This window comes from Podarcis pityusensis (assembly GCF_964106645.2).
Source record: "Podarcis pityusensis genome assembly, chromosome: 4".
Taxonomy (NCBI): domain Eukaryota; kingdom Metazoa; phylum Chordata; class Lepidosauria; order Squamata; family Lacertidae; genus Podarcis; species Podarcis pityusensis.
Genome location: NC_138027.1, coordinates 89,594,637 through 89,617,554, shown reverse-complemented (window position 1 = coordinate 89,617,554; position 22,918 = coordinate 89,594,637).

Here is a 22,918-nt window from a genome sequence, read left to right as displayed (position 1 = left end):
CCTTAGTAGATGTTAAAAAGAACTTGTTTCAGTCCCGAAAGGCTATCTTTACAGCAATGACAATAGTGAAAACACACATTAAGATGTCCTTTAAGTGCCATGCTTGCCTTTACTGAAATTACTTATAGGAGGGGACCCCTGAATAAAATTGCCAGTACATGAAGCTGCATGACTGATTACTCTCTTTGGGGTCAGGAAGACATTCCCCCCTGAATTGAGGATGTTTTGTGGCACAGAAGACAGCCCATTTGCTTGAGCTATGTGAATTTAGCCAATAACTCGTTAGTTTCCTCTATATCCACATGCGACAAAATGCTGCTTGATCCCTACTGCTTTTTTAAAAATGATACTGATGGGTCACCAGAGTATATGCTTCAGAATATCCACTGACTTTCCATTGTCTTTCAGACACAATGCAAGCTTCTTCTTTTGTTCTCTGTAGGCCATTGATATAGAATACGACAGGTTTTCACAGAAAGCCAAAATGATCCCAAACCATACAGGGAGCAATGCACCCTAAAGATAAGAAGTACAACTATCGGGCCATGAAGTCACCAGCTTTTATGGTCTGGCAACTGATCGAAGTATCTAAGCAAATGAACCAGATGCTGACCCTACTTAATGTTATGAGTCTACATCAAGGATGGGGAACCTGTGACACGCCAAAGGTCACAACTCCCATCACCCTGACTATTAATCATGCTAGCTGGGGTTGATGGAAGTTGGAGTTTAATAATATAGGATAGGTCACAGGTTCCACATCTCTGGTTGGAATCTACAGAAAGAATGTCATGTCCCACGAGTCATACTGTTAACTCTTTGGGTCAACTCAATTTTCAACAACTCAATCGGTGAATGAAACTGAGTTATGTGTAGGGAGGCAACCTTGGAAACCACATTTCCTCTGGATACACACAAAAGCCCAAGAATATTTTCCCAGCTTGGGGTGCATTTCCAAAGATTTAGGGTAGGTTGGGGAGTCTCAGGTGTAGTTTTAATGTTTCATATGTTGTTAAATATCTGCCCCCTCCCCACAAAACAAATCAGATGTGTGGAGTTGGATACAGTTTTCTTCATTTTATGCTTGATTTCAGCATTTGAAGCTGGTTCTTATTTGTTGGACGTTAAGACATGATTTTAAATGGTAGATCAAAGGAGATGTGCCAGCACTGAACCTTTACCAGAAGAAGCTGGCTTTCAAACTGGAAATTCATATATTCGAAATTGGGACTACTTCTAAGCCCCTTATGATTAAAAAGGATATTTTGGTAACATTTGTGGTTTCCTATCACATCTTCTATCATCTACTTAAGGGCTGAGTTTTCCCTCACTGGAATGGAATGAAACATGGCCAGATGGGTTATATTTTTATTTCTTTAAATTGCAAAGCCAATAAAAACAAGCTTTTTTTTTCATGTTAATTGAAAAAGTCTGTTATTTATCTGTATTCAAATTTCTTCTGAATATAAATTGCATGCAGCATCATACATTATTATTAGCAATAATACTTAGGAGTTGATTTTTTTCAGAAAGAAAGCAATCAAAGCATCTTACAAAACATACATCCAGATGTACCTTTTCTGGCAATCCCCATAAGCTATTGTGGGACCATAGGTTGAAGTGCAGGTAATCATAATAGTGATAATAATAGTTTTTAGAAGGCTACGAGGAGCATACTTAGGGAAGTTAAAGTTGGAAGCAGTCAGTGGGGTTTTGGTTTTCATTAAGTACCCCTTTTCTATGGTCCCAATAATCTTGAATGCTGATGCTGGCTGCCCAGAAGCATTTCTTCAGGGAATATTGAACTGAGGTGCCCAAAATTTGGTAAAATTGTTTTTGTACACCACCACAGCAGCCAGAGTACTCTGTGCACAAAAATGGAAAACACCAGAGATCCCAACAAAGGAGGAATGAGTACTCAAGCTACTGGAGTACTCAGAAATGGTGGAACTCACAGCTAAAAGAAGGAATCAGAAAGAGAAAATATATGTGGAAGAATGGAGACTCTTGTCAATCTATATAAGAACACAATACAGCCAAATAAAATTTCAAAGGTTTTGACTTACGAGCAATGGCAAGAAAGTAGAAAAGATTGTGACACAGGACTTAGGTAAATAGATAAGGATAAGAGGTTAGACAGGCAGCAGGAAGGAGAGAGAATTAGACAATCAACGATGTAAGGATGGAAAGCTGCCAAAATAAGTAAATAGATTTTGATGTAAATTGTATGTTATATACCGTTTTTTTCCGTCTATAAGATGCCCCCGTGTATAAGATGCCCCCTATTTTTGAGGACTCAGATTTAAGAAAATGGGGGGAGATGGCACCAGGTATAAGACACCCCCTAATTTTTGACATTACTTTTTAGGGAAAAAAACCTAGTCTTATACACGGAAAAAATGCAGTAATCTTAATGTAAATCAATGTAAAAAATCCAATGAAAATGAGTATTTTAGGTTAAAATACATTTAGAAATTTGCATTGGAAAATTCCTTTAAAATAAAACAAACATTTAAATGCATATTTTATACTAATTTTTGTTCTGATTTTTTAAAACAGAAAGCAAGATTATTGTGGGAATGAATATGATACAGAATATGTGTTTTGCAATCTAAACTGAAGAACAATTTGCTAGATAAACACTTCCTTGGAAACCATTTGAATTCCTCACCTGGCAATAACTTACTTGACCAGTTTTCTTTTGTATATAGTGAGTGCTTCAAATGAAAAGCAAAGGAGTGCCAGTGTTATTTTTTAGGGAGTGGGTTGTATAATTCAGTTTCTGTCTGGGGTAAAACTACCAAGGATAATACAGTTGTACCTTGGTTTTCAAACAGCTTAGTTCTCAAACATTTTGGCTCCCGAAAGCTGCAAACGTGGAAGTGACTGTTCCAGTTTGTGAACTATTTTTGGAAGCCAAACGTCTGGTGGGGCTTCTGTGACCAATCAGAAGCCGCACTTTGGTTTCCGAATGTTTTGGAAGCTGAACGAACTTCTGGAATGGATTCCGTTTGACTTCCGAGGTACAACTGTACCTAGGTCTGAAATTTTACACTAAAAAAGCTCCAAACCTGCAATTGGAGTACATTGTGCTACCTTTTAAAAATTGTTTCATTTTACTTACAGTATTTCTGTAGCACCATTCACAAATATCTCTCAAAGCTGCTCACAATGAAGTATGAAAAATATAAGAACTGCAGCAGCAACAAAGTGCAGACAAAGTCAACACGCTGGTGTAAATGCCCAAGCCTGAGAGAAAATAAGCCAGTCAGAAGGCTGGCATAACAACAACAACAATTTCCTGTTTGTCATAAGATAGACCTCCAGGAGAGTCATTTTGGAGTATCTTATTGACCAAGTGTTTGTATACCACAGAAGGTGTTCCCTCAGACAACTCAGTCCCAAGTTGTTCAGGGGTTTATAAGTAATTACCTAAAGCCTAAAACCTAACCAGGACGCGGGTAGTGCTGTGGTCTAAACCACTGAGCCTAGGGCTTGCTGATTGGAAGGTCAGCGGTTCGAATCCCCGCAATGGGGTGAGCTCCCATTGCTCGGTTCCAGTTCCTGCCAACCTAGCAGTTTGAAAGCACATCAAAGTGCAAGTAGATAAATAGGTACCACTTTGGCGGGAAGGTAAACAGCGTTTACATGCGCTGCTCTGGTTCACCAGAAGTGGCTTAGTCATGCTGGCCACATGACCCGGAAAAACTGTCTGTGGACAAATGTCGGCCCCCTCAGCCAGTAAAGTGAGATGAGCGCCATAACCCCAGAGTCGGACTTAACGGCCAGGGGTCCTTTACCTTTACCTTTTAAAAACCTAACCTGGTAACATATTGGCAGCTAGCACAGTTACTTTTGGTATGCTATATTACATGACTGAAGTGAACTGTCCCACTCAGCAGGCTAGCTGCTTAGTATGCAAATAAATTATTTGAGAGGATATAATTTTCAATTGCTCAGGGGATGGCGGATGATAGCAACCAACAAGAATAGAAATGAATTGCTCAATGCTATGAAGGAACTGTTTGCACGCTGGAGGAATATAATGCAGAACAACTGGTTTTGGTTGTCTGAAGTGGATTCAACTGAATGCAAGAAGGCGTGTCAAGTAAGAAGGGTAAATTCTCTTTGGAAAAGAAACAATAGAGTTTGCGTTGTGAAGGTCAAACACTGAATGGCTTCCAAAAAGGTATTTGTAGTGCTTTCTTTGAAGAACCCTGCCCTTTAGAACTTTCTATTAAGCCAAATACCTTCTGTGTTGTATCAGAACAAGAACAACTAGATTTTCTTCTTCGTTTTTTTTAAAAAATCTGTAGCACCTATTGCTTCTTTCCATTTTTAGCAATGCTAGTCTTAGTTAGAGCTTTTTAGATGCTGTTGAAGACTGTTGTGAAAACTGCAACTTTGCCACATGGCAGGACATATTTTCATGCTATGAAAACTGATTTTCAAAAGCTGTGATGTTAGAAAAACCCAATGTAGTCTGGCTATTCAGATTACAGTAGTACTGTGCCAGTGAAGCTTCCTCGTCTATGAAAGAGGATTCTATTATTCTTCCTCATTCTCAAGGTGCTTTAGAATTTCTTTAGAATTCTGATAGGTGTGAACTGACCTTCTGCTATGAGGTGGACATAGGTTCTATGTTTTCCCCCACCTATTCAGTGAATATTATTTTAATTGCTCAGCAACTTCTCAGTCTGTCCACACTTCCTGCTCTGAAAAACTCCTGTGGAGGGGATACCTAATGACATCTTTCTCCCTGTATGTTTTAATAGATCTTTTCTGCATCAATATTGTTTTAATTCTAGTCAGTGTCGAATTGTGCTGCTTTGAACGTATGCTTTATATTCAACTTTTATAGGTAAAGGGACCCCTGACCATTAGGTCCAGTCGTGGCCGACTCTGGGGTTGTGGCGCTCATCTCGCTTTATTAGCCAAGGGAGCTGGCGTACAGCTTCCGGGTCATGTGGCCAGCATGACTGAGCCGCTTCTGGCGAACCAGAGCAGTGCACGGAAATGCCGTTTACCTTCCCACCAGAGTGGTACCTATTTATCTACTTGCACATTGATGTGCTTTTGAACTGCTAGGTTGGCAGGAACAGGGACCGAGCAACGGGAGCTCACCCCGTCCTGGGGATTCAAACTGCCGACCTTCTGATCGGCAAGTCCTAGGCTCTGTGGTTTAACCCACAGTGCCACTCGCGTCCCTTCTCAACTTTCATAGGTAATGTTTAATTCTGGGTTGTTTTACTTGATGTTTTAAGGTGTTGCAAACCGTTTTTCTTAAAAATATAAAGTGGTATGGAAATGAGATAAATAATAACAAATAATAACTTTAGCTGAAGTGTTGGAAGCTGAGGAGACCGGCTACTAAGTGCTTGAGACCCATGAACTCACTGATTTTGTTTTCAAGGGAAGTTCTTCCTTATACCTTTAACAAAAAGCTCCCCACACTGGTTAAAAAGACATCACCTTTTTTAAAAAAACGAACACATGCCAATAACATGGTAAATAACCTCCCTGGCTTCTTGTTCTTGCAAAAAACTCCTGCCAAGGATATGGTGGGATTTTCCAGCAGGTTTGAGCATCTGGGATCTAGGAAAGGGCAAATCTGTCAATTTTGTTTCCTCCAGTTTCTCATCTTTCAAAATCTAGTTCTTCTTAAGTTCAGTTCTTCAAAATCTCACATCAGTTTATGAAAATTCACCAGCATTGTAGTGCAGATTGTTGTGTGCAATTCAATCTAATATAAACATTTTTGCAATCCAATTTTCCCTAATATAACACACCTTTTCAATAATATATGTATTCCTATGCACATTTTATTCCAGTATATGCATTTTTGTACACAAAACTTCACTGCAAATTTCAGAGAAGTGCAAAATTTTAAATCTTAAAAGATGGCTTTGTTCTTGTTTGCAGGTTGCTTCAGAAAGTGTGAATTGTGTAGATTCACTTCTAAGTGTGAACTGAGTTTGATTCACCCCCCCATCCTTATCAGCTGCAGAACAATTTGTAGAATGAAAGGCACCCACAAAGTCTCTCAGATGCTTCAAACTTGATAATTGCTAATTTTCAAGTTCAATTTCATTTCTCATGAATTGGTGGAGAACCATCAGGGGGAACTGCAGAATTTTTCAGTACAGTACTAATTCAAATTTGAAAAAAAAGATAAACATTCAAACACAATGCCTGCAGTTTAAGGTTGATAGGCGGTTGACGGTTTAAAACAAAAACTTGCTTCAGCATGCCTTTGTTGTCTCACTGTAAAATGCCTTTCATGTTAATAATGTTGTATAAACAATAAAAAACATTATATATATATGCCAATGCCAAAGGCAAAGGGCTAAGCATAGAGGAACAGGGACAAGGCTGCAGCCTAATAGGCATAGACTGCAGTAACATTTTAAATACTGGTAACCTTTTTAAGCTCAAAAATAAATTTGTCCCAGTAATAGCAGGACTTACTCCCTTATCACCAATTATTACAGTGAAATAAAGCCACAATGCTTGTTTAATCTGAATGGAGTCATACCGTGATATCTATAGCAATGCTAAACAGGTGTTGAGCTAGCCAAGTGCCAATGGGTGTATATTTGAGAACACATCTAGACAAGAAGAACACAAGTCCACCCCCCTTCCCCGACACCTTCTAAGCTCAATATTGCTTAATAGGCACCCATGGAGGGAACCACAAAACTGAAGCTGTGAGAACCTAGCATTTGAGAGCTTCCTTTAGTTCCCTAAATTATTGTTATTATTTATTGAATTTATAAAAGGTTAAAAAAGGTAAAGGATCTCTTGACGGTTAAGTCCAGTCAAAGGCAACTATGGGGTTGTGGTGTTCATCTCGCTTCAGGCCGAGGGAGCCAACATGTTTGTCCACAGATAGCTTTCCAGGTTGTGTGGCCAGCATGACTAAACCACTTCTGGTGCAACGGAACACACACAAGAAGAGGGTATAAGCAAGCCATCCAACAGCTTCCTTTTGTTAGTACAGTGGTACCTTGGTTTATGAACTTTATCCGTTCCGGAAGTCCGTTCTTAAACCAAAGTGTTCTTAAACCAAGGAATGCTTTCCTATAGCAGCAGGGGACTCAATTTACAAATGGAACACACTCAACAGGAAGCAAAACATGTTCTTATTCCAAGGCAAAGTTCACAAACCAAAACACCTACTTCCGGGTTTGCAGCGTTCCTAATCCAAGTTGTTCATAAACTAAGCAGTTCTTAAACCAAAGTACCACTGTACAGTAATACCTCTGCGGACATCCGCCCCGTCGACCATTCATTTTGGCGAACGTCCGTGGCAAATCCAGAAGTACCAGAATGGGTTACTTCTGGGTTTGCTGCTAGCGCATGCGCATGTGCGCATACCGCTCCGAGCATGTGCGCAGAGTGGTGCTTTGTCGAGCATCCCTTTCGTCGAGCGTTCAGGGCTCCAGAATGGATCCTGGACTCAAAACAAGGTACCACTGTATTCTCTTCAGTCTTTGATTCCCCAACACACACTCAACCCTATACAATATTCTCAGAGATTTCAGTAATCAGAACTTTTATTCTTTGAGACTATGCATTAGATAACACATGGAACTCTTTATAGATTGTTCCTTTGATTTTTCAGGATATTAACAAGCAATGGAGGATTCTTTACCAATCTGTGCATCATTAACCAATTTTGCCGTTACGTGATTCTTCCTACATTTAAATTGTATATACAAGGAATGCAGTATTTTTTTCCTTCCTTCCTTCACTTCTTCTTGTTGCTTATAATTAAAAACAACAAGCCATTACTTTCTGCATGGATTTCCCCCAACTCTGACCCATATTACATATTCTACTGGAAACAATGCTCCACTTTCAAAGAAACTTAGTTAAGCGTTAGCATTTTAAAAGCAAAATAAAAACATAGCTTGGTTTATGACATCTTTACCCCCGTCTTTACTTCCTGATCATTTCCTCCCTGCTTTTCCTTACTCTTTAAGCTATGTTTCCCTCTTCCTATGTAGCTTTCAGAATTGGAAGGGGCAATATTTTATTTGCTAATAGTGAACCATATTTTTTAAAAAAATCCTCCTTTGTTGTATAGATTGTGGGAAATAGGTTTTCCCTCCAGACATATTAGAACAAATTGATAGGATTCCACCGTGTGTGTGTGTGTGTGTGTGTGTGTGTGTGTAGTGCACCAGAATCAGAAAGGAATAAATTTAATTTGCTATGTTGTTCAGTTGTATTCAGAGGAACAGCATCAAAGCTGTGGGGTTTTACTTCTGAGCAGATCTGTCTCAGTTTAAGAATTCTAACTTGAGACAGGCTTGGTGAAAATTGAAGCAGTTGGATTGGTTCTTCAAGAGCATGTTTGTCTCTAGCTCTGACTACCCACCAGCATGCAGCCACCAACAGATTACCCCTGAACAAATATGTGCCTTGATTGGTAGGGGGAGAGTTTGCTTGCTAAAGCTCAAGAGAGCAACCAGAAGGATAACACCACTATAAATCAGTCCTATATTGAGGATGTGGAGCCTGTGGCCATCCAGGTATTGGACTTCAGTTCCCATCAGCCTCAGTCAACATGTTCAATGACCAAGGATGGTGGGAATTTTAGTCCAGCAACAATGGGAGCACCACCTATTCCCATGCCTGCTGTAAAATGTACATGCATGGAATAGCAAGGAAACTAAATTCAAAGCACACAAGAAGGCAACATTTTGCACTTATATGTACAACAGTCCTGATTTGATTGGGACATCCCGGATTTAAGGAAGCCATCCTGGCTTCTGATTGGATCTGAGGATGTCCTGTTTTGGCTTCAGCACTCTGGCACAAGTTAGTTGGCTTCCACCAGAACACAGGACCGAAAGATCCACATTTTTTGGGGTGCCATGCTCTCACCTGGCACTTGCGTGCCCCCTTTCCTTCCTCCTTCTCTACATCATGCAGCCTGAGTGGAGCCATCTTCTGGAAGTACATCCTGGTTCCCCCCACTTGGAACTTCTGCTGGAAACAAAACAAACTGTGGGGGGGTAGGAGCCTCTGCGGCCCTCATGTGCATGTGTGTACATGTGTTGTGGGTGGGGTGGGGGCCGGTGAGTGATTGTTGGGGTAGAAAAGTGAAGTGGTGGTGACGGGCAAATGTGTGCAAGGGCAGGGCCCATCAGTGGAGTGGGGTGGGTTGGTGGAGTGGTGAGCCCCAAGGGAGGGAGGGGGCCTGAATGAGTGGGGGCAGGGCCTGCATTGAGGTGCCCAGTGGGAAGGAAAGTCACTGAGGGATTGTATGCTTCTGCAGAGGGGGCAGTGGGGCTTTTGTGGGAGCCCTGTGGGTTAAACCACAGAGCCTAGGACTTGCCGATCGGAAGGTCGGCAGTTCAAATCCCCACGACGGGGTGAGCTCCTGTTGCTTGGTCCCTGCTGCTGCCAACCTAGCAGTTTGAAAGCACGTCAAAGTGCAAGTAGATAAATAGGTACCGCTCCAGCAGGAAGGTAAACGCTGTTTCCGTGCGCTGCTCTGGTTCGCCAGAAGCGGCTTAGTCATGCTGGCCACATGACCCGGAAGCTGTAGGCCGGCTCCCTCAGCCAGTAAAGCGAGATGAGCGCCACAACCCCAGAACCGTACTCGACTGGACCTAATGATCAGGGGTCCTTTTACCTTTATGTTAAGTATGTTGAGGGGCCAGGTTGTGTCCTGTTTTTCATCAGCGGTATGTTGGAGGGTATGCATCATAAAAACCTTACATGTAGCAGTCTAGCTCTTTTAGTCATTCTAAATGCATACTGTGAAGGCATGTAGGTTAGTGAAATGCCTGCCACTACAATACCATCATTACCCTGTATGTCCACTGTACACAATTAGTACAGTGGTACCTCGGGTTAAGTACCTAATTCATTCTGGAGGTCCGTTCTTAACCAGAAACTGTTCTTAACCTGAAGTACCACTTTAGCTAATGGGGCCTCCTGCTGCTGCCACACCGCCGGAGCATGATTTCTGTTCTCATCCTGAAGCAAAGTTCTTAACACAAGGTACTACTTCTGGGTTAGCGGAGTCTGTAACCTGAAGCGTATGTAACCTGAAGCGTATGTAACCCGAGATACCACTGTATGACTGAAAAGATAGTATTGTGGGGCAATGTAGACTTACTTGAAAGGGAGTTCTAAAATACTGGGACCACAGTGCTGTGCACCCAAATGTGGGGTTTTTTGTGTGTTTTTGTTTAAATAGCAGTTGGGTTGTAAATGAAGCATATCTTTGAATGTATGTATCTATGTACATAAATACACAAACAAACAAACACACAGAGTGTGGATCCCTGAGGTTCACTGGAAGGTTCTTAGGGGTTCCTCAATGAAAAGATCAGTAAGGAAGGACTGAACATGTTCTATAACTGATGCTCAGTACTTGTGAGGTGAAGATAAAGCCCAAGAGGTATAATTGGCGTCTCTTATTAACGAAAAGTGTACCTAAAAACACTCCCAGAATCCCCTTCAATGTGCAGACGTTCTTAGCAGACAAATTTATGTGGGAAGAGTTTCCAGAAAGCACAAAGTTTGAAAACCACTTTTTTAGTGTTATGCAAAATGCTAGACTGGGTATTTTATGAAGCATAATCTGACTATTATGTCAATGAAGAATGCCAGGAAAAAAATAGAATAGAAAAGTTAATATCAGAATAGGAAATGCGGTCATTAATGTCCGATTTACATGCCTTAATCCTTTGTTATAAAAGGCATTCAGTCCTTTCAAACTCACTTGTGTTCCAGCTTCCTTGTCAAAAGTTAGCTAATCTAAGCTCGTCTTCTATGAAGCAAACATTATATAGCCATTAGTTTAACAGATGGAAGGAAGCTTCTCCCCTTCTATTTCCCACACAGAAAGTTCAACTTAATAGGTGGGAGGATTCATTCAGGGAGAGGAGTTAGCAGTTTGATTTTCATATTTAACTATGCAATGTTTATTGCCCTGCATATTTTACATGCTCTGGTTTTTGTTTTTTTGCTAATTAAGAAGGCTTGTTTTAGATTGCTTTCCCTAACATTTGGTTATACTCAATATTCATTTATTTTTTTAGAATAAAGGTTAACTGTTACAACGTTCCTGAATACTTTTATGTATTTGCTCTGGTTCTCTTGTTTTTTAAATGTCATTTAAGCTCTACTAATGGCTGGATTATGGTTTGTTTTGGTTTGTGAGCTTTGTGAGCTGCTTTGAGCATCTCCATTAGAGGGGGGAAAGAGGCAATTAAACAAACCTATTAAACTATTATTGTCCTTTCTCGAATTGCATTTAAGAGCCACTAAGTCATTTCTATGAAATCGGTTCCCAACTAGCCTCTAAGACTGCAATCCTATGCAAAGTTACCTGGGAGTACATCCCACTGAGATAAATGGGGCTTACTTCCTACATGTATAGCAGGAGTGGCCCACGTGGTGACCTTAAGATGTTGTTGGACTACAACTCCCCTAACTCCTAACCATTGGCCATAGTTTCAGAGACTGATGGGAGTTGTAGTCCAATGTCAGGAATGGGTGTCTAGAGTGGGGCAGCATTAAATTACATAGAGTAAGTGAACTTAACTCTATTAGAATAAATAGGTGCATAATGAGCACAGCAACTTTTCATGGTAGATCTTGCCTCTATGAAGAGCGTCGTGTCCCAGGTGGATGCCACGAGTGTCCCAGAGGGTGCCAAGAGCTGTGAGCGTCCCAGGGGGGCAGCGTGGCAATGTCACCCCCCTCAGGGACGACACCCGGGGCGGACCGCACCCACCACACACCCCTTCCTCCCCCAGTGCTCTCCTGGGTCCTTCCCAAGCAATCGGAGACTCTGCTGGTACAGCTATCTCTTCTCCTCCCTTTTCATACCTCTTTTGGTTCTGGGAGACCATGTCTAGGCCAAGAGTCGGCTTCACCTGCTGAGCAGCAGCCTGAAGGAGCAAAAGGTGAAGTGATTCCACCTGCTCCTGATCAGCCTTCTCGCTCCTGATGAGAACCAGCTGGCTCCAACTTTCTTAAGTGGGGTTTCCAGCCTTAGTCAGTTGCTGGAAGCAACATTTGTCATTCCTGGCCAGAGCTTGCTGCTTCTTGTGACCTTGGACCCTCGGCTTTCTTGACCCCCAGGTTGCCTGACTACACGAACTCCTGACCTTAGGACTGGACTGAACCTTGTATATGGACTCTGCCTCCAGGCAAGTACCCCCTTGAGATTTGGCTGGTTGGCTGGCTTCTCCCTCCACTGAGCTCTGCCGTGACTGGCAGCACAGGACTACGACAGACCAGGGGGAAAGGGAGCTTGTCACAGCAGCAGCAGCAGGAGACACCCTGTGCCTCTTCAGCAGCCTGACTCATCTCTGCCTCATGGCTTTCCACATATCACTCTCCTGATTCTTGACTTATTTCTGCCACAGTCTCTCCCAGCTCACTGAGTCCTGTTACCTCTTCAGCTTCCAACACCACCTCTGTAATGATCTCAGGCAGGCAAGCAAGCTCCAATAAGAATTAATGAGTCTCTTGCAGTTTTATGGTATGTTTATTTACAATTAACACCCAGAGCGCGGCTCTGAGCCTGCCGCTCTTAGCTACGAGTTGGTCACTCTGAGTCTCCGTCCCCTTCCACAGCCTTTCCTCTCTTGTACTTCCATTGTAGTTTAACCCTATCAGCTCTTCTGGTTCGGGGAGAAGGTGGGTAGACTCCCCCACCACTCTAAAATGAAGAGCCCTCTAAATGCTGCCTCCCTTCTGGTTGCATAGCAACTCCCTCAATGCCATCTATTCCCCCCACCATCTGCGAGCTTTCTGAGTCTGCTGCTCTATCTGAGTCTGGGAACTCTTGATGAAGGGGGGCCAAACTAACCCACTCCTGCTCTGTCTGTGACTGCATTCCCTCGTTTCCAGAGTCAGACTCTGGCTCCCTCTGTAATGGCATTCCATCATCTCGTTAGATGTTCGATTCAGCCATGTCTCTGACATCCTCCTTCCAGTCTTTTCCTCCTTCTCCCTCTGACCACTCATCATCATCCCACCACCAATCCCTGGGCTTTGAGCCTCCCTTCCTTGGATGTTGCCCAGCTGGTTCTTCCCACTATTCCTCTGCATCCATCCAATTCATGACATCCAACAGCAATGTCTAATGTATAAGATGACACTGTTCTTGTCTTAACCATAGGTAACATGACAAGCTCAACTGTTGTCTTACTTTCAGCTAGTAAACTTCATTGTAACTCAAAATGCATAGGAGCTCGGAAGAACTCTATGATGTAATGTATTCCATTTGGTTAACAGCTGTCCTTTGTATGACATTCTCTCATTTCCAGATGACTTGCTTGGCCACTGGTACATGCACTTCATTACAGTTATTACCCTAAAAGTGAGAAGACCATGTACACTTTTACATGCAGATCACCTGGGGAAAGGTGTATTTGCTCCTGTCACCAGGTGATTCATGGAACACAGAAATAAATGGAAACTGGAATCCATGAGTGAGAATAAGATAAATAACCCAAGAACCATGAGAGTCAGCAGCCAGCAAATATTTAAAAGAAATGGCAAAGGCACATATGAGGCATTTGAAAAATGATATTTGGGAGAAAGACATTTTTAATTAATTAAATGTATCCCCTGTCCTTCCTTTTGGAGAAGTCAGGGATGGTGAACACATCAATAAAATAATAGTTGTTATTTTTTTACAAACTATTTTAAAAGAATGTTCTAAAAACAGTTTAAGGTCAACAGTTTAAAATTCTAAAAATAAATCACCTATTATCACTGCTAATAATTTCAGGGATTGTCGAGGACAGACCAAATGCCTGACTAAACAGGGTTGCTTTTTCATACTTTTAAAAGGTTAATAATGAGAGAAAATGATGGATATGATGGGGAAAAGCTGTCCCATGAGCCCTTGCTGCAGAAAGGAGGGGAAAGCCTATATTAGGCTGCTTCACCTGCAGCTCACAGCCATTTTGCTTTGAGAGATTCCGGCCCATCCGCCCCTCCTTGGGTTAGAGCCTTTACTGAGTAATTTGGGGTTGCTGGTTAACAGGGCCAGAAAGGATATTTTTTCTCTCAACCTGATTGGGTTGTCTCCCCCCCCCCTCCCCCGACTTCCCTCACTGGCTTTCCTTTTAGGCAGAAAAATAGTGTTCGTATGAGGGCACAAATGGCATTGGTCAGGATCAACATAGTATGGGGGGGGGGCCATAAGGGGCCTGAGGGGAGGATTGACCACGGCAAACCCAAGCGTGGGTTCTGTATTTGCCTGGTTGGAATCCACACCCTGGTTCCCCAGTGAGACCTTGCTTGCTTAGCTTGCACCACGGCAAAGTTCAACACTGGCCAATTCCCGTCGTACAGGTTTGGAGCGATCCAAACCCAGCGGATCCATTCCATCAAACATGGGGCTTGTGGGATGATGAACTGACCCAGGGACCCCATGCCATGCCAACCCATGGCCTGCCTGCGGCTGTCAATTAAGAATTGGCCTGATTTCATCCCACCACCATTGCATGGTCTGGTTATTTTACTGCTCTCATGGGTTACACAGTGCGCCTGCTTGGGCAAACTTTATATATTAATAGTGTTGTTCTGTTGTTGGTTTTTTTGTGCTGTCTAGTTGCTGAAAGACAGAGAAGGGTAGGTAAAAGATAAATGAACAAATGGCTTTGCCCCTTATGAAATGGGAGAGGGAGAGATGGTTGGGCTGCTGGAGACGGGAGCAGGGGGGCAGGGAACATTGGTTGTTTTTGAGAAGGGAATAGGGAGATGAGGTAGTACAGGCAGCTTGGTTCGTGCCTACATTCTAATACTATAAACGTACCAATTTCCCCCCTTCTCCTTCTAACTCAAAGGGGAAAATTATTCCATAAAACATGAAAGAGAGATATTCTATACCATTTGTAATGCATATGCTTCATCTGGAGAACTCCACACTTCATTTCCAGGAGTCATGGTTGCCATATGCTTTAGGCCTTCTGATGTTCAAGGCACAAAAGGATTTCTGAAATGTGAAACTAATGAAAAACTAATAGGACAAAGAAAGACTCAGCCTCAGAGCACTTCTTTTTACCTTTAACACTATATGCATGAGTTAAAAGCCTAGGGATCTTATAGAATACCTGTTAATTAACTTTTTAAAAACCCTCTTCATCCTGTAAGCTCAAAATCTAGTCCTAAGAGTCATCAACCCACCGCACCAATATAGATTTTATTAAAATTATAGCGAATGATTCTATAGTGAAAGTAAACAAAATCAGAAGTTCTATTTGCGTCCTTGATAGGCAGCTATCCTAGAAGGGGAACACAAATGTGTGTGTCCCCCCCCCCGACCTTATAATGCATTGACTTTTTCATGATGATCTACAAAAAGGAAGCGTGTTCAGGCCTATAATTGCCTAGAATTGAAATTGTCATTGAAAAGGGTGTGTGTAAGTGTGTGGACAGATTTAGCAAGCTTTTAAAATGCCTTGCAATCCAGGCCGGTAAGCACTGATGTGAAAGAAAAAAAGATATGGAAAAGCAAATTTCACTCTTTCTCTCCCTATAAAATGCATTTGACCTTTTTGCAGAGATGCTACATCAGAACCATATGTAGCACTCTGCCTCTGTGGAGTGTTTCTGAAAGAAATGGAATTATTAAAGTTCAAATAAGCACTCTAGGCTTAATACTGAAAAAAAAAGTTGAATTTGTGATACTGCTTTTAAGCTTTCGATTCGAAGGACAATACCAAGTTTTTCAGGCAAAGTAGGTTGTTGTTAACATGTTTCAAGGCCACTTCAATGGAGATGAAACATTCATTGCCATATCAGCTCAGAAGCTGACACTACAAAATCTCAAATACTGGGACAATGGAAACAATAGAATACTGTTTTGCATTGCATTGTAACAACTAAGAAATCAAACACTAGGTGCGAATTTTTGTTTTGTTTTTTATAAGATATTTATTAGGATTTTCAAAATTTTACAAAATAGAAAAAGAAAAAAGAAAAATACAAAATAAAAATAGTTAAAAACAATTCAGTCTTTCAATCACTTATCTTTCATTTGCTTGTTTCCCGGACCTCCTCATACCTCCCTTTTTTGTATTCCAGTTCAGTTTGTTGGTTCAGCAAATCCTTACCCTCTTTATTTATCCTAATCTTTGGTCTTAAAATAGTAACATTAGATTTTTACCTCTTAACAATCCATTTTTCATATTCCCTTAAAGCATTACAGCTGGAAACCACTTAATTTCTATCCAACATCGTTCTAACATTCATTAATTTTACAATATTTCTGTAGATAGTCTTTGAACTTCTTCCAATCTTCTTCCACCGACTCTTCTCCCTGGTCTCGGATTTTGCCAGTTATTTCTGCCAGTTCCATGTAGTCCATCACCTTCATCTGCCATTCTTCCAGAGTGGGTAGGTCTTGTGTCTTCCAATACTTTGCAATGAGTATTCTTGCTGCTGTTGTGGCATACATGAAAAAAGTTCTATCCTTCTTTGGCACCAATTGACCGACTATGCCCAGGAGAAAGGCCTCCGTTTTTTTCAAGAAGGTATATTTAAATACTTTTTTCAGTTCATTGTATATCATTTCCCAGAAAGCCTTAATCCTTGGGCACGTCCACCAAAGGTGAAAGAATGTACCTTCAGTTTCTTTACATTTCCAACATTTGTTATCGGGCAAATGATAAATTTTTGCAAGCTTGACTGGGGTCATGTACCACCTGTATATCATTTTCATAATATTCTCTCTTAAGGCATTACATGCCGTAAACTTCATACCTGTGGTCCATAACTGTTCCCAGTCAGCCATCATTATGTTATGTCCGACATCTTGTGCCCATTTAATCATAGCAGATTTCACCATTTCATCCTGAGTATTCCATTTCAACAGCAAGTTATACATCTTTGACAAAATCTTAGTTTTGGGTTCCAATAGTTCTGTTTCTAATTTTGATTTTTCCACCTGGAAACCAATTTTCTTATCCAACTTATATGCCTCCATTATCTGATAATAATGAAGCCAATCTCGCACTTTGTTTTTTAATTTTTCAAAGCTCTGCAATTTCAATTTGTCTCCATCTTGTTCCAAAATTTCCCAATATTTCGGCCATTTGGCCTCCACATTGAGCTTTTTCAGAGCTTTTGCTTCCATCAGTGACAACCACCTTGGAGTTTTATTTTCCAATAAGTCCTTGTATCTTGTCCAGACATTAAACAATGCTTTCCTGACAAGATGATTTTTAAATGCTTTATGTGCTTTGACCTTATCATACCACAGATATGCATGCCATCCAAATACATTGTTGAACCCTTCTAGATCCAAAATGTCAGTGTTTTCAAGAAGCAACCATTCTTTCAACCAGCAAAAAGCTGCTGATTCATAGTAAAGTTTAAAGTCTGGCAGGGCAAATCCACCTCGTTCCTTTGCATCTGTTAATATTTTAAATTTTATTCTAGGCTTCTTGCCCTGACAGACAAATTTAGAAATATCTCTCTGCCACCTCTTGAAACAGTCCATTTTGTCCACAATTTGCAGTGTTTGAAACAAAAACAACATTCTAGGCAATACATTCATTTTTACCGCAGCAATACGGCCCAGCAGTGAAAGCTTCAAATTTGACCAAATTTCTAAATCTTTTTTCACTTCAGCCCAAATTCAGCCGAATTTTTGCATGACAGTACACAGATATGCTAAAGAAGTCCACTGGTGGATCTCATTATTCAGAATACTGCATGTGAGAGGAAGACACAGAGAAAGGAACTTTCTGCTTATCTTACATTACCCATGGACTTTTCCAAATGTTCCTCCACCCACACCCCTAAAACCACCTCCTTGCGCTTTTTAGTGGTTGTATTGAGATAATGACTTTACCTGTAGATTCTACAGCAGGGATGGGAAACATATGATACTGTAGATACTTTTGGACTTCAAGTACGGTAGCATCAGTCCCAGCTAGCATGGCCAATGGTAAGAGATTATGTGAGTTGTAGTGATACAAAATCTAGATGCCGCCTGGCTCTCCATCCCACTTGAAAGGTGGGGGGAGTCAAAAAGGGACTCATTGGAATAGAATCCTGAAATCTTATATGTGGCTACTGAAAACATGAATCTCACTGAATGCAACTGACCTTACTCCCTGGTAGAAGGGCTGGGAAATCTCCCACCTGCAAGTTTAATTAGGCCCAGAGCAGGTCCCAAATGGGTCTGTAAGTCCATTTTGCCAAAACCACACTCACTTGCCTCACACCTGATGTCACATCAGCAGGTAGAGATGTGGCTATTGCACAACTGGGAGCCTTAAAGTGCTCCCCTAAGTCTTTAATGGCAAAGGAGGCTTGCTGTTACTGTTGGTGATGATCCATTGGGATTGTCTTGTTGGCTTTTTGCAGTTTAGTAGCGCTGCAGAGAGCTTGCTGGGGAGACCATGCATAACAAGGAACTAAAAAATAACTTTAACAAGGTTTTAATAACAAAACAAAAACTCCTTTTACACTAAAGATAACAACAACAAACATGACCCAACCACCAACCCATCCCCCAGGGTAATGAGAGAGCTAGGTGCTGCTCCTTATATACTATGCCCAAATGCTGACACAGCTTAATTAACACAACCTAGCAGCACCTGCTATGTTTCACAGCTGTAACACTGAGTCTCGTTATTTGCCCTGGCCCTTAAAGACATATACAACTTGTGAAACAATAATGAACCTTCACATTTTACAGTGTCCATTCAACATGTCTATGCCAGGCATAGGCAACCTCGGCCCTCCAGATGTTTGGGGACTGCAACTCCCATGATCCCTAGCTAATAGGACCAATGGTCAGGGATGATGGGAATTGTAGTCCCCAAACATCTGGAGGGCCGAGGTTGCCTATGCCTGGCCTGTGCTTTAGAGTTCTCCATGAAGAACTCCATAGCGCAGCTGACCCCTGCCCCAAGCCAGTCTTGAAGACATAGCTGAACAGCTGATATGTGATGACTTCAAGCCCTGTAGATACCAACCCTGCCTCTGCGTGGTGATGACTTCAAGCCTGCTGGATTGGCTGCACCAAGTTACATAGGGAACTTGGTATTGAAGTCGACCCCTGCAGAAGCTGGAGTTTGAAGTCAATGACTATTCAAGTCCTGCTTTCGACAGGAAAAACTGGTCAACAGATGCTATAGAGATACAGTGATACCTCAGGTTAAGTACTTAATTCGTTCCAGAGGTCCGTTCTTAACCTGAAACTGTTCTTAACCTGAAGCACCACTTTAGCTAATGGGGCCTCCCACTGCTGCCGTGCCGCCAGAGCACGATTTCTGTTCTCATCCTGAAGCAAAGTTCTTAACCCGAGGTACTATTTCTGGGTTAGCGGAGTCTGTAACCTGAAGCGTATGTAACCCAAGGTACCACTGTATCAGGACGTCAGCAAGTGGACAGGGCTCTACACTTCTGTTCAAGTGACCTACCGATCTAGTGCCCTATCTCTAGAGTAGAAACTTGCAGCCTAAAAGTTATGCCCATTGATACTAAAACTTTGGGAGGAAAACTTTGCATTTTAGCAGACTTGCTTCCTGTAGCTATTTTCCTTCAGGAAGTCAGAGCAACATCACGTTTGACAGAAGCCTGTATTTTGCTCTGGTTAAATTCCTATGCTTGCCATGCCAGGACATCTGTGTACATAATTATGTCTGTGATGCTATAAGAAAAGGAACTTTTGCAGAGAACTTTTGTTGCCTTTTTTTAGTGCATGCAAAACGAACACCTTTCAACAGGAAAAACAACATAAAATTCAGGAACAGCAGTATAAAATTCAGTTAGTGAAAGAAAGAAAAATATACCCTGAGGCAGAGAGAACACTAAAAGTTGAGGCTGACTCACTACAGGGCTAGTAACAATGGTGATGATGATGCAGAGAATTGCAGTTTCTGAACCCACAGTCTAGATCAGGCTTCCGTAACCTGGTGTTCTCCAAACATTTAGGTCAACAACTCCCATCAGCTGCAGCCACCACGGTGAGAGCTGCAGTCTAGAACATCTAGATGGCATCAAGTTAAAGGAGGTTGATCAGTACGTTGTCTCTATCTATATACCCAATGGCTGGAAGACAGCAGCTGTCACATTGTAAGCAATCCTGCTGATATACCCTCATACAGTCCACGTGCTTTAATCTAACACAGACAGCTCATCCTAAATTGTATTCATATTCCAGTGCAGGGATTTCTGTATTCTCTGTTGCCATTCTAGTCTATGGACTACAGATAACTGCCGCACCCTCCCGCCACGGTTACATTTTGGTAGGACCACAAGCTTGACCCACAAATCATGGAATACCCACATGCAGTGCTTTTTTTCTTTAAAAGTGTTTAGGGTACTCTCATTTTATTACTCATATCGAAATTCTGCCCCTCAATGAGGCCAAACTTAGATTCACAAAATGTTTAGGGGTATGCGTACCCTTGCGTACCCCCAGGGAAAAAAGCACTGCCCACATGAGGAGGTTTATCCATGGACTACACTTTATTCATTACTGCAAGGTGTACAAAAGTAACTTTCCACAGCACTGCAAAACTGAAAATGAGCATCAGGGGTCAATTGGCTTCCTTAATTGGGTGCTTCAGAAGAACATTTCCTTTTCACCAAGGTTTCCCAAGCCCCTTCTTTGCAAAGGCTTGACATGCTGTTTTCCAAAGACGGGATCACAGCTTGCACAGAATAAGTAACACTGAGCCACAATATCTGTTGTTGGCATCCGTCTGTCTCAGGACACAATGGAGGAGTGCATCTTTGGGGGTGAAGTCAAACCATTGAAAGGTTACTGCTGTGACTTTAAAGACCTATATGAGAGAGACATGTTCTGTTGCAGCTGGGTCAGATAAAGGTGTCTGGTTGTGCTGCTGCAGGGACGCGGGTGGCGCTGTGGGTTAAACCACAGAGCCTAGGACTTGCCTATCAGAAGGTCGGCGGTTCAAATCCCCGTGACGGGGTGAGCTCCTGTTGCTCGGTCCCTGCTCCTGCCAACCTAGCAGTTCGAAAGCATGTCAAAGTGCAAGTAGATAAATAGGTACCACTCTGGCGGGAAGGTAAACGGCGGTCAGGGGTCCCTTTATCTTTATCTTTACCTTGTGCTGCTGCAGATCCATCAAGGTGTTTCTTCTCTCTCTCCATCTCTGTAATATTAAAGCTTATGCATGGTGTAGTAGAGAAAGTGGGGAAAGTGGTTAGGGATCTTAAGCCAAGGAGTGACCTTGACCACATTGGTCTAATTTCTGGACTTCCCATATACATCTGGTTAACTACTGTAAGAACAGGATGCTGGACTTGGTGGGGTTTTGGCCTGACCCAACAAGGTTCTTAGTTTATCTACTGCCCCCAGTTGTGATGGCCTGGGATTCCGAGTCTGAGAGTGAACCGGAGGAATCCCAGCCGGCACAGGAGTCCCCGCCTCCAGGGCCGGCTGAACTGGGGCAAGGCCTAGATGCTGAGGAGCCTGCACCTGTGCAAGATCCTCAGGGGCAGGCACCAGGTGAGACCATTCTGGCCCCAGAGGTGCTGGAGGACTCAGTGGCTACAGGTGAGCCTCCCCCGGGGCCCAGTAACCCTTCGGCCTCTCCTGAACTGCAGAGGCTTAGGGCAGAGAGGCGAAGGGAACTGGTCTCTCCCAGGAGGAGTGCTCGCCTTAAGGCCAAGAGAGGCGGGGCTCCTGGGGGCCGGGACCGCCCCCGGCCTTAGAAGAAGATAAAGGTCAGGCAGCCCGGTCCCAGGTTGCGGGAGCAACGTCGTTGTGGAGTACCTGCTTTACCCAGACCTAGATCTGCACTCCCAGTGTGCCTGTTCCACGCCCGGCTTCCTGCTCCTGACTCTCCGGTGTTCCTGTTCCTCGCCCAGCTGCCCGCTGCTGACCCACCAGTGTTCCTGTTCCCCGCCTGGCTCCCTGCTTCTGCTCTACCAGTGTGCCTGTTACTCGCCTGGCTTCCTGCTGCTGCCCTACCAGCGTTCCTGCTCCCCCGCCCGGCTCCCTGTTTCGGACCTCGCGTCTCATCTAGTGATTGTCTACCCTGCTAGTGACTCTGGACTGAACTTCGGCTATGGTATTAGTACCTTCCCCCCCCCCCCCGGGACCAGCACACCAGTATCAAATCCAGCAGACCTCTGAATGCTATGGAACAACAGTGTGGGACGGTTGATACCCTCCTGTCCTGCTTGCGGCCTTCACAGAGACATCTGCTCCACCGCATGGGGAAGAGGATATTGCCTTAGGCACAAAGATACTTTGAGAGAAGAACCCATTTCCTCCTGTTTACTGACTTTCTGAATTACCGTACCATATTTACTGTACAATACTTTAGTTTATATACGAATGGTTTTATGGTGCAATCATTGAGCATGCCACTCTATAGAATTTGAAAGGAGTAGTAAATGTGAAATGGTAGCATTTGATTCTTGGGCTGTTTACATTGATTGCTGGTTTAGCTCTTTGGTACATGAAAAAAAACCTGCAATGCTTTTGTAATATTTTGTCTGGAAAATCACCCTTTCTTTTCAGTGCTGTTGACTTTAAGGGTATTACATATTCTGTGGGCATAATGTTAAAAGTTCAGATGGTATTATTAAAGATATGTAATAAGCAGTATCTATTCTGTGGCTGCTTTTAGGGGCTCTGTGTAAACTATGCTAAAAAAAGTACCAACATTTCCCAATTTTAATGATCATTAAAGCTGGATTTTAAAACCTCCATGAACTATGAAAATTTGCACATTTTCTTCTAGTTTGCATAATTTTTTGTGCTTCTGCTAGTTATGGGGAGGAGGAGTCATGCAGAATAAATTATCTGGATCTGTTACATGGACTCTATCCACTTAGATATAAATGAATGCGTGTGTGGTTTATTTAATGGGAGAATTGATTGGTATTCTTTAACTTCCCATCTGACTGCTTCAATTCCTTATGATTCTGGCTTTCA